Below are 12,510 nucleotides of genomic sequence, written 5' to 3' on the forward strand. Positions count from 1 at the left end.
CAGGGTTCAATGGCAGTGTTCACCTGGGAGGAAAACATTGCCTGAAAGACTCCGTCCTTCCTCCACTGAAGTCAATAAGAACTTTTGCTATAGACTTTCATAGGAACAGGATCATGCTTGAATGCTCAGAAAAGAAGTCTGGTTTACTTCAAAGTTCCTTATCCATTCAGTAGGCTAAGGCAGATGGGATGGTAATCACAGAAAACTCTGTAATTGTGGGTAGCTCTGCACTGACTGCCCAGGAGGCTGAAATCTGTTTCATGGACCGCACGGAGAGTAGCCGTGCATGCTCCTTCATGCTGCCCTACTAATCTGCCACAGCCCTGTCCCTGAGCAACCAGCTCAGGGTAGTCTGGTATCCATGCCTTTTCATTCCTGAAACTGGCAACAAAGGTGTTTATCAGTGCCAGTTCTGGTGCTGGCTTTGTGATGGGGAAGCCTGTCTACTGGGGACTGGACTGAGACGGCAAGATTCATTTCACATAATGACAAGCCAGCATGCAGCCATCAGATGACAGTGACAGTGGGTCACAGCTATGCTGGCCCAGACTTTCTCCAGGGATCTAGAGACTAAAGGTTGTGCGCCTATGAGCACTCCCCTTAGCCATCTAGGGCCCCATTGCCTTCTCTTTGTGTTTCCTCAGTACAGATGGGCAACTACTGCACAACATGATCTTTCTGCAAAAGTAATATTGATATTGAGCGGGGAAACTGTAACTAAAGGAACAGAAACTAAAGTTGCAAAGTTGGATCATCTTTTCAGACCTAATGAGAGACCCTTAGCCCATTTCCAAGCTTCCTCCTTTATAACAGCATAATCATTTTCTACATCAACTGCTTGACTTTTGGTGGGGAGCAGCCAGAGCAGATGAAAATCCATTCAAGTTAAGATCTTCTCATGAAAATCCCCTACTGATGAAGACCCAGGGGCAAGAGTACAGAAAACAGACTGGAATTGTTTCTTAAGAGAGTGGCTTCAACATTTCCCAGCTGTTCTGTATCTAAACAGCCTCCATGCCCCAGCCAAGGGGCTTAGACTGCTGCACAAAATGTTATACCCTATAACAAACAGATGCTAACATTAAAACCTCAAAACAGTAACAATCTTACTTTACAATATAGCACCATGGGGGCCCTGATTGGGGCCCGTAGGCATTACTGCAGTGGAAATAATATAATAATAAAGCACTTTTTACCCCCCAAAGGATCCTAACGCTTTGCAGACTAATATAAATGTCATACATTGCTGAAATGCAGCCACCTCTGGGGTGGAGCTTGGCAGCTGTTTAACAGTTTGCAGCAATCTCTCACAACAGCTGAGGACAGGGAGTGAATAATGCCATAGCCAACTGAGCTGCAGGTAGAATTTAGATAGGCTTCATAAAATGTAAAGATAATAAAGTCAAATAAGCATTTACATATAGAATGTGTTATGCGGCATTTTCAGTTTATGCCCTTAGTTTGCAAAACACAAGGCATTTAAAAAGAGATACATGAGATACTGATAATGTTGCATCCTCTCTCTGCAGTTCTGTATTATGGTTCTCTGCTGGCAGATTCTCTAATTCCTTTCTTCTCTCCATTTAATTTGATGTCCAGGTCTTGGAACTGGCTTAGAAATCCTCAGGATCTCTGTGAGAATCCACCATTTTTAAAGCCTTCACAAGCGTCTTGTTTTCATGGATCATTAAAAAAGAAAGCAAGCCCTAAAGATGTAGAGCATCTTATCCACATGGCACAGTGAACAAACATTTTACCTGCAAATAAATGAGACAACCCATGCCCCAGGAGACTTTAGATCTCGCAAGATAAGACAGAAAAAGAAGGGTCAAAACAACCAGAAGGAGGTTTGAAAACCAATTATTATAATAAATAGCTAGATTTTTCACTATTAGCACATCCTGAAATGCTGCTGGTTCTGGCCACTGAAGCTCTCTGGTCATCCGCAGATAATTAACAGCAATAGCTATACTACTAAGCATATACTGGAAGGGAGTGGGATCTAGGTCTTACATCAAGGACTTGGCCACCAGGATTCCTTGATACTATTCTTGGTTCTGTTATGGACTCCCTGTGATTGGAGCTGCTTGAAAAATGGGGTTTTTTTGTCTATGGAAAATTTGGAATCTTTTGGAAAAAAATTGAATGCTGAAATATTTTGGCCAAAAACAGAAATATTTTGCCCCCAAAATAAAATATTTCAATTGGGAAATGGTGCCACAGTTCCTCATGGGAGTTATAGTTTGAGTGCCTTGTGCTCCCATTTTCCCCTTACATCTCCCATGATACATCAGGGTCTCCCATCTTGGCGAGGAAAGGTGTGCATCGTGAGACTTCCTGGCCATGGTGCATCATGGGAGATGTTGTCCATCGGGAAGCATGACCTATAGAGGACAATAGGGACGTAAAGAAAACAAACTACAATTTCCATTGTCATTTCCAAATCAAACTACTTTGTTTTCTGGAATTTGTTTTTTTGACACAAAATTGAAACTTTCTGCAGAAGGCAGGTGCTTTTTGTAAAAAATGTTGTTTTCCATGTAAACAGTTTTGATAGAAAATTTTCAACCAGCCCTAACGGTGACCTTCAGAAAGTTACATTGATGTGCAGAAAGATTATATATCACCTGGCTGTAAGATGTCCATGTTACCTAGTGTACATCAACAAGTATGCTGTGCGGCTTAATGACTGAATATTTTAAAAGTGCTCCACTGAGAAGTACAATGTTACCACCATTATTTTTTCCTGTGCTCAACTCTTCCCGCATCTGTGGTTTTCACACTGGGCTTAAAGGAAGTAACATCTTGATAGGTATTTTTGACCTCCATGTTGTCCTTGCCTGGCACCTCGTTAGGTGAAACCATCAGAAGGTTGATAATGGGATATGAAACCTTTAAACTTGGAATCACCTCTAATCTCACAGTAAAAGTCTCTGCCTTCATTTTGTAGGCAAAGTGGTTCAAATGTTCCTCGAACCAAGGCTTTTAGACTTACAGAGACTTAGAAAAAAAAACTTATGGTCTACCTAGTCTAGTCAACAGCTTTTTCCAGAATAGCGTTAACTCTACCAGATATGGGGGGGGAGTCCATCAATTTCCTTGGGACACTATCCTGCAGACTAATAGCTCTCAGGACAGGAAGTTTATCCTAATACTGCTTAACCTTTTTCTCTCTCACTGTCACCTCATTACTCCAAGGTTGTACCTTTATTATCCCTGTAAGACAATTCCACTCCTCTTGAGGTTTACAACCTTCATGTACTTGTGAGACCCTATCATGTTCCCTCTCTTAGCTGTTGTTCAGTCAAACTATTTATTCATCTTTCCTCTGAAGTCAAATCCTGCTGTCCTGTTATGTATTCTGTTTGTCTGCTCTGAAACCCCTCTGATAAGCTTTCTGGTACTGAGATACCTCAGAACTGAATACAGTAATCAAGGTGTGCCCTCACCAGAACAATACAGTGGAGGACTTTCTCTTCCCATGGTGCTTTGGAGCCCTTAGCCAAGCCATTGAGGATCAAACCCTCTGACTCATGATTGAAATTTGTGCTCCCAACTGTTGCTGCAAACAAAAAATCTTTAACTCTTACTCTTTTGAAATGGGGGAAAGATTACAAATATTGCATCTCCCAGAACATGAAATTTAACACCTTAACATTTCATAATCCCAGTAATGACTATTTCCAAGTATCAGTCAAGCACAAACCTTTATTTTCCCCATGTTACTACACCACCTTCTTTCTTTTTTTATTTATACTTAGCACTGAGAGAGCACATTACTTTTCCAAAGTACTGTATGAATATTAACTCTCTCAGCACCTTTGCAAGGGGTAGGTGACTGTTATCCCTGTTTTACTTGTGGAGACTCTGCGATGCAAAGAGGTTGATGGCCCAGGCCTGTGAGGTGCTGAGCCATTATTTTCCAGAAGGAGGAAGTGGAGCACAGGATCAGATCCTTAGTGACTAATTGCCAAAGGCCACACAGCCCATCTGGATTAGAGAGAACACTAGACCTAAAAAATTCCTAGCAACTAGGCCATGATGCTGGTGTTGATTGGAAAGAATCCCAGTGACTTCAATGGGCGTTGGATCAGGCCCCCCATCTTTGACTCAGTCCACTAGTTGATGTTGCCTCTCATGCTTAACTGACTGAAATAGTCTGAATTAGAGCTATAGGTCCCGTTCAACAAAGTACTTAAGCACATGCCTAGCTTTAGGCAAGTGCTTAAATCCTATTCAGCAAAACACTTAAGGGCACATTTAAAGTTAAGCATGGGCTTTGCTGAATCAGGGCCTTACTAACGAGGTTGGTACAAGAAGAAGACATTTGACACTGTTTATTGAATTTCATTCCCCATAATATCAAACACCTTCCTTACCTCCTGGTGTGAGTAAGGCTTTTGAAATTAGCAGCATCATAGAAAAAGATACATAAAGGGAAGGGTCATTGAACGCTCCTACTCCATAGTATGTAACTTGCAGATCTTTGTAATATCTGGCTCCTGTGTTGATACTGTATGGCCATCGGCTGGATTAAGGATGAGTTATATCAAGGCTTTGAAGAGTTGCTTTACTTTGAGTAGCCCATCTGTTGAAAGATGATGACGGTTTCACTGAGATCATTGCTGACATTCTGCATTAAAACAGCGCAAATTAATGTTACTGCCACGCACCTGGGGAAGAATGCAGGTCCTGTAGCTCGCTTTCCAGGGCGGCGAATGACTAACAGACAACTGTTAGTCCATATTGCCTTGGTCTTAGAGAGATGGCTCCTGCATAATGTGATACAGTATTGTAACCCCCACTTGGAATTTGCCTGCTCCTGGAGCACTAGACAACCTCTAGGGCAGTGGTTCTCAAACTTATTTGATTGCGCCCTTTCTCACCACACAAGTACATACACTGATTTTTTTTTTTTTTTTAAATCAACATGCAACTCTCCCTAACTATTAAAAACAGTCAGGCATTGATTCAAACACAGCCAATGATCCACTGTAACAAGAGCAAAAGCAAAACTGCCATTGTGGTCGATGCTTACAATTAAATGTGCACATCACGTCATAGCAAACGGATTAACATACAGATGGCAACGACTATGCAAGCTTAACAGAAATCCATCAAAATGCACAGCACCATCTGAGGACCTGGTATGTCTGGAGGAATCAGCTTTGCTACTTATTCATTGCTTTGGGTAAAATGTGTGCAGTAAGTTTTCTCTTTCCTAAAGCTTCTCATGCCCTCCCTGAATACATTCCATGCCCCTTCCAAGGGGACTTGCTTCCCAGTTTGAGAACCGCTGCTGTAGGGGGGTCCTACCAAAAGGACTACAATTGAAACTGCTACCAGAGCCTGAGATCCCATTTCCCAGTATCTATGGAGTCGGGGTGGGGACAGAAGGAACTAGAAATTCCTGGTGAGGCTAATACAGAGGCAGTCCACTGGGCCAGTGACAAGCCAGGGGACAGCTTGACTCCACAAGATGATAGGTTTAGTTTCTGTTTTGAGCTTGGAAACGGGAAGAGAAAACACAGCTCCCACTCCCCCAAAAGCGAGTGTTTGCTCTGCTGTGAGATCTAGCTGCATTGATCGGGCAGTTCCAGCACCAGGTAACCAACATGCAGCAGAGACCGAGATCCAACCTGGCATCAAAAGCCAGCCAAGACTCTCACCAGATTCTAGACCATGGAACCAGCAAGCCTGGAAGGAGTCTGGGGAAATCCCTGACCCACCCAGGGGTGAAAAATAAAGTAAGCCGAGTGCTACAACACTCCATCTTAGCATTCAACCTCAGTATGCCATCTGCCTGGGGAAGATGGTAGGGAGGGAGCTGGAGGCGGGGATGAGTTGAATGTTGGGAGGTGAGGGATTTGTTTAATTCTTCTTAGCTAACCTTAACCCTTTCCTTCCCTATGTTAGAAATAACCAAACAGGTTGTCCTGGGGGTGGATTGGGGAGACGGAACTTTGTATTGCCTGTTTGTTCCACCTCGCCGCCACGAGTGAGCAACGAGGGGGTTACTTTACAGTTCTTTTATCCATAACAGTATGTAAATGTATACATTTTCAGCAACTCCCCATAGACCCTTAGTTGGTTACATTGACACCTATAAAATGAATATTAACAACTACATGATGAATACAATTATACCCGCCCCTGTTTGTTGTTCACAGGATTACCATACAGAGGTCAGGCACATCACCTTAAAACCTATACATTTTACACTAACATTCTTTGAAGTAAAGGCGTGCCAGGGGGAGAAGGAAGATAATGCTTTTTTCCCACCAAGGCCTTACTCAGAAATGGTGATAGTGCCTCATTCCCAGCACAGATGGCCAGGAAGGGAGGAAAAGAAGAAAAAGATAACAGTCTAACTAAAATTCACACCAATTAACAGAAACAAGGTTTGCCCCGTTCCCTGTAATTTAGGCCTGACCACTTGTCCAGCTTTTAACTCTTTTCTCTCCTGTACCCTATATCCTATTTTTCTGTTTCGGTAAAGTCTCCCTTTATGTTGCTTTTTTAGGTGTGGTGTTCCTTTGCTGGGGTTTCTGTTTATGTACTTGTCTTTCATGTACTGGGCTTCACACTCCTTGCCAGCTAGTTGTAGTGATTTTTTTCTTAAAGGACAGCCCCCCTGTGCACAGGGCAGTGAGGATACACCCCAGGCCAGGAGAAGGGAGAAGCAACTCGTAATACTGGTGATGGCAAGGAGCATGGAGAGAGGAGAGAAGGCTTAAGCTGCATATCAGGGAAGAAGGGGAGATGTGAGTACTGACCTGTCTGTGAGATACCAGTTGTTCAGGTAACTCCTTCCTTGTAGTTAATCACTGGGAATGTGGTTCAGTGGCTAGAGCAGGGGTATTATTTAAGATTCTCCTTTGTCCACACAGATCCCACTTCTGGTACACATGTGCCCCATGAGGTAGGATCCATGTGAACAAAATACCTTAAAGAGCTGCAGTTTTTGAAAATAGCCATTCTTTCTTGGGTTTCGTTCCTGTTTCTGACACTGACTCACTGGGTGACCTTGAACAAGTCATTTCCCAGCTCCAGGCCTCCCTGATTTCCCATCTGCAAAATGGGGATAAAATTTATCACATAAAATGGTGATGCTTAAATGATGTCTTTAAAGCACTTTAAGATTCTCGGCTGAAAAGTGATTTAGATAAATAGACAGAAGTGTCCGTCTGGTGATTGATAGAGAGAGGCAAAGTAACTCAGCATAGAAAGGTCTCTTTTGCCACAAGTACAAAGTAATTTTATAATATGTTGTGATATTTAGTTATAAGCTGGTCAGACAAATTCTGTGTTTGCAGCTGCAGGCTTCCCTACCATCTAATTAGGGTAATTTGTCCTCCTTTCATTCTGACTCCTGAGGCTGGATCGCTCTGAACCTCAGTTATGCATCTGTAAAGTGGGCATAATAATACTTCCTTTCTCACCCGTTGTCTGTCTTATTTAGAGCATAAGGTCCTAAAGGCAGGGACTGTCTCTTGACACATATATGTACAATGCCTAGCATAATGAGGCAGCGATCTCAGTTGGGGCCTTCTAGGCAGTATTGTATACAGAGGGGAATAGACACGTGTTTTTATTTGGGGTGGCTAGATTTAAAAGATAAAATAATAGCTGTTGAATGTCACTTTAGTGAGTAGTTTTATACCATAACTAAATGAGTCCACTTTTAATAAAGTGAGATAAATGAGCGTCTGTTCTAAACTGTTTCCTTTATTAATTCAATCCCTCAATTTGGAGAGCAGATGAAGCCCCTCAAGACCCAGTTGTCAATGTTCATGATACAAATAATAAATAAACTTTATTTATTTTGCTAAAATCCATTGTGGTCCATGGAATACAGAAAGCACAGCTCAGGCAGACTATGAATAAGTTGCATGTGTGTATGTCAAGCTTACAATAACCCCTTACGCGTCTCCCAGGAACAGGTTTGACCAGACTTGGTCCAAATGATTGTCAGACCAGGACAACTTCTGAAGGTCAGATAGTGCTGGCATTTCACATGCTGCCTGGCTACTTGTTGCAGGGGAATAGTGCTTGGTGTGAACCATGCCTGCTCTTCTGTTTCACTCACGCAAGTGGCATCGCATGCAGCCTTTCTGAAATAAATCAAGAGAAGCTTTTCATATATAACTAATATTCTCTATAAGGTAGTCCTCTTCTTTGCCCTCCAAATAATAGTGCATTATTATTACCAGTGTGTACAGCTGAACCCGAAGGGGTTGCTAAAGGCAGCCAGACACCAGGGTTGCCCTCTGCACTGTCACTATATGGGTATGGATTTTGTCCTTCAGGAAAGCAATGTCATAAAACAGTACAGTAATTTCTTGTCAAATAATGCTGTGGAGGGGAAAAGCCCAGCCTCTTCCAAATGCACTGGGGATTAAATCTCCCAGGTAATCCTCAGCAACAGCATCCTGCCTTAGTATATCATTCACTGTGATGAACACGGGTATAAAGATAAAGCTACCAACACCACACCTGTCCAAGGGCTCCGGGTAAATATCTCTATACCCACGTGATGCTTTATGCACTGGTGTTCTGCTGCGTTATATAGTGCGGAAAATGAATTCAGCTGTGGTGAAAAGTGTCAGTGTCAACTTCCCTACCTGGCATCTTCCCAAACATTGCCACCTGGGCTGAGAAGGGGGCTGGGGAGGCGGCTTGAAATTTATGTAAGGATAATGTATCCACAGACCATGTACAGTATGGGCAGCGGCAATGGATCAAAACCCTACGCTGGAGGTGGCGTTTTTAGACGCAAGGGAGTAGTTCAGTTTCTATGTCTGTTCCATCACAGGCCCCTTAAATACTGTGGCCCAGAGACACCTCATTATGTTCCACACAGAGGGGAAACATCATCCAAGCTGGGGGAAAGCTCACTTGAAGTTGAGGAGGATTGTGAACCTTGATGGCCCTGGTCCAGGTTCAGTAGTCCTTCTGGTCTCTTCTATGTGGCTAGTCCTCCTGGTGAGGCTGCACAGGGGAACTTCCTCCCTTGACTCCGGCTTCCAGCCATGTGGCAAGTGATTAAGGTCTGTCTGCTCAGACCTCTTAATCCTTCCCTGGGCTACTTCCTACAATGTCTGTACCTTCTCCTCAAGGGGCTCGTATTCTCAGCAAGGGTCTGCCCGGGGGCCCAGCCCTTAGTCTCCACCCTTGAGGTAACCAAAAAAAAAAAAAGAAAAGAAAAGAAATTCACAGAAATAAATGGCTCCAGCTTCTCTGCCTGGCCTGGAGCCTCCAGCCATATGTCCTGTTGCTCTGTGTTCACAGTCAACCAAAGGCCTCTGGGAGCTGAGGGTGAGAGGTTTGTGAACTCATTGGGCTGAGGTCTTCTGAACTGAGCCTCTCCATTTTTAAGGCTTCTTTTCCAAGATTGGCATGCCTTGCAGGTGTGGGGGTGGGGTGGGAACAGGACTGCCTGAGCCCAAACATGCTCTTTACCACCCTTCTTGCCTGGTATGAGGTTTGTTACACCCTGTCCCGTCTTCCTTGACACACATTGAGGAAGCAATTAAGTATCAACATCTCTTTCGCAATGACATTTGCTGCTGTTGTAGTGCAAAAGTCTCTCCCGGGGGTCTCGATGTCCCACTGAGCTGTGAGGTTTCAGATGAGTACGCAAGAGAAAACTTTATTAGTTAACACTGCACTAGACTGGACTTTTATATCTATCTACGATTATGATTGCACAAATTTCATTCCCAATTGTCTTTGCTATGTCTTAAATAATTTCTGGGATGATGAGGTCATCTTGGTCAGGGGTGATGATTCCCTCAACCAAGTGATGCTAGTGACAAACTAACATTTCAGAACACATCCACCTGATGCCCTTGAGTCCGGCGTGCAGTCAGGCTCCCTGAAGAAATACATTCATTTAAGTTCATTCGTTTTTGCCTACTACAAAACTCTTTCATTTCTATTACTCATGGCAAAGGTGGCAATCATGTGGTTGCTTAGATTGTGAGTTATTTGCAGTAGGGGCCATGTCTTTCTCTGTGTTTGGAAAACTGCTACCATGTGGTGAGTGCCACAGCAATGCACATGGTAAAGGAGAATGTGGGAAAAGAGAACAGCACCATGCTATTCAGCAACCTGTGGCCAGATCAGTAATGACATAGGGGATAAACCCTAGCAGACAGTGGCCCTCTTGTGGCTGGATCTTCCCTACCTCCGAAAGATACCTGAGGCATGTCTCTTTTATTATATACTTTGGCAACAGTTGCACAGCTTGTCATGCCAAAACTATCTGTCCCAACGGAATCATTATAATTCTCACCTCCAAAAAACGCTGAACTTTTACCAGTGATCAGCTCATGACGTTCTGATTCAGATCCAAACTTTTCCCAAAGCGCAGGGCTATTTGGATTGAGGAGTCTGGTTTAGATATAATAGAGAGCCAAAGCTAAATTTTGCCCAAATCTAGGAGCACTTTGAATCTATTCTGTTCTGCATAGATTCTTATACCTTGCTCATTTTTATAGTATCTGGACACCTGAGCCCAGGGTTGAAGTTTACACTCATCGCTATAATTTTCCAGGTTTTGCACCATACTCTTTTTTTCAACAACATAGACCGCTTTGGGGCATATAAAAAACAATAGCAGAAGGGATTTATTTTGAGAAAAGCTCATTGTCACCTGTGGGGGGAAAATGCAGACAATATGTCAGGCTTTTGAATACTCCAGGTATATTTCTTTGTGAGATTTTAGCCTACATTTGATTTTTTCCCCTCTCTCTCTCTTGCTAATTTCAAGAGCACTGACAACTTTTTTCGCCTTCCTCTGGAAAGGAGATCTCATGGGGGAGACCATTTAATATGTAATAAGATGAAATTAAGCAAAGGGAAAATGTAGGTTAGGAGAAATTCCCTAGTGGCAAGGCTGGTTGTTCCATTAGACTTTCCAAGGAATCTCAATCACTTTAAGATATTTTAAAGCAGATTGGATCAAGCACTCTGGAACATATTGTAGGGAGATGTCCAGCAAAAACTACAAGGCACAAATGAGATGGAATCTAAAAGGGGTCTCTTTTGGTCAGCTTTTTGTCCTATCTCTCTTGTGTGATTTTAGTCTTCTGCTACAGTCTGTTTTTTACATTTTTCTCCCCTCTCCCATGATCATGGGTCAGGGCCTGACATCCGAGGAGCTCTCTGCACCTTGCAGGACTGGGCCCTTGGTGCTGAATGGTTGCTTCACCATTTCGTGGCCTGTCACACATTCTGTTACAAAGTGCCCTTTCATACAGTTCGTCTGTTCCCAGGAAGTCTGCAACATCATTTGCTCCACATGACTAATATGAAACAAGCAAGCTCCTCATATCAACATGGAGTGTAACTCCTAACCATTCCGCTCTGTTTTGTGCTGCATTGACCTTGATATGAATTCGTCTGTGTGGCCTGTAGGGTAAACTCTGAAATAATTATACCAGATGATTGCACTAATGAGGAAAATAATATGAAAATGTTAATTGAAGACCTGGGATTTTGATGAGGTGTGTGGGTTTGCTTTTGGGGTTTTTTTTTTTTAAGATACTAAAAGACTGAGCTGCAAAGCTGGCAGAAGTGCTGCTGCTGGTTACATTTTTGTCAACCGCCATGCATGGCTAATTGAAATTGGTCCATTTTTTGGTGACAGTCCGCAACTGTGAGAAGGTATCGTCCCTTGTAATTAAAGTTCTGGAGAGAAAAATGTAGCTGCTCAATCTTAGAAGACTTTAAATAGGAAACTTTGGTTTTGCAAAGATCTAGCCCAAGGTAAATTAGGGAGGATTAATTTTAATTCCAAAACTAGGCTGAAGCTGGGAACATTTTAGGATTGTATTACTGCATGGGTTGTTTTTTTTTTTTTTTTTTTAACAAGCTTGTGCCTTTAGGAGAGGATTGAGGCAGGGTGGAAATCTTAAATGCAACCCAGATGGATTTATTTCCTGGCTTCACAGAGAGCATGAGAGCACTTTAAATATAGATATACGATTTTATTAAGCATTAGTTTACAAATGCACAAAGCACTGATCCTAACTGGTCGTGCCTTGGCTGAGCCCTGTGTCTGCAGAGCAGTGATATTTGATCCATTCTGCAGTAGCTATGGAGCCACCCTGTGACCTGAGGGCAAAGCCCTGTCCCTGTGGTAGGTATTCAGGAAGTGGTGCCAGCACCTCTAATTTTATTCCAGACTCCAAGTCTGTCGCTTGCTGAGGTGGGAAATACTAAATTAGCAAGCCAGGTGCTAGTTCATTTCCCAAGCAATCAGCACATATAGGTGACTACAGGGCCTTATCTTCCCAAGTGTATTATCTGTCTAAGGTATTTTGGTGTCTCACAACTTTTGAGTGTCTTTGTCCTCAACAGTCCTGTGACAAGTAAGTATTATTATTTCCATCATCCGATTGGAGAACTAAGTGACTTGCCCAAGGAGAGTGTGGTGGAGCAGGAAATTGCAGCTGGCTTTAGCAGGTCCCAGGCTAACATCCTAACTACTGGAGCATCCTTTCC

At 43.0% G+C, this 12,510-nt stretch overlaps 1 pseudogene; it reads right to left on the reverse strand.

Moving 5' to 3' along the window:
* Nucleotides 1-1,536: 1,536 nt before the first annotated feature.
* LOC137147360 (dual specificity protein phosphatase 13B-like) lies at nucleotides 1,537-8,066 on the reverse strand (annotated as a pseudogene).
* Nucleotides 8,067-12,510: the final 4,444 nt, after the last annotated feature.

The sequence above is a fragment of the Emydura macquarii genome, unplaced genomic scaffold, assembly GCF_026122565.2.
Source record: "Emydura macquarii macquarii isolate MOO-44397 ecotype Brisbane River unplaced genomic scaffold, CSIRO-AGI_Emac_v2 contig_67, whole genome shotgun sequence".
Classification (NCBI taxonomy): domain Eukaryota; kingdom Metazoa; phylum Chordata; order Testudines; family Chelidae; genus Emydura; species Emydura macquarii.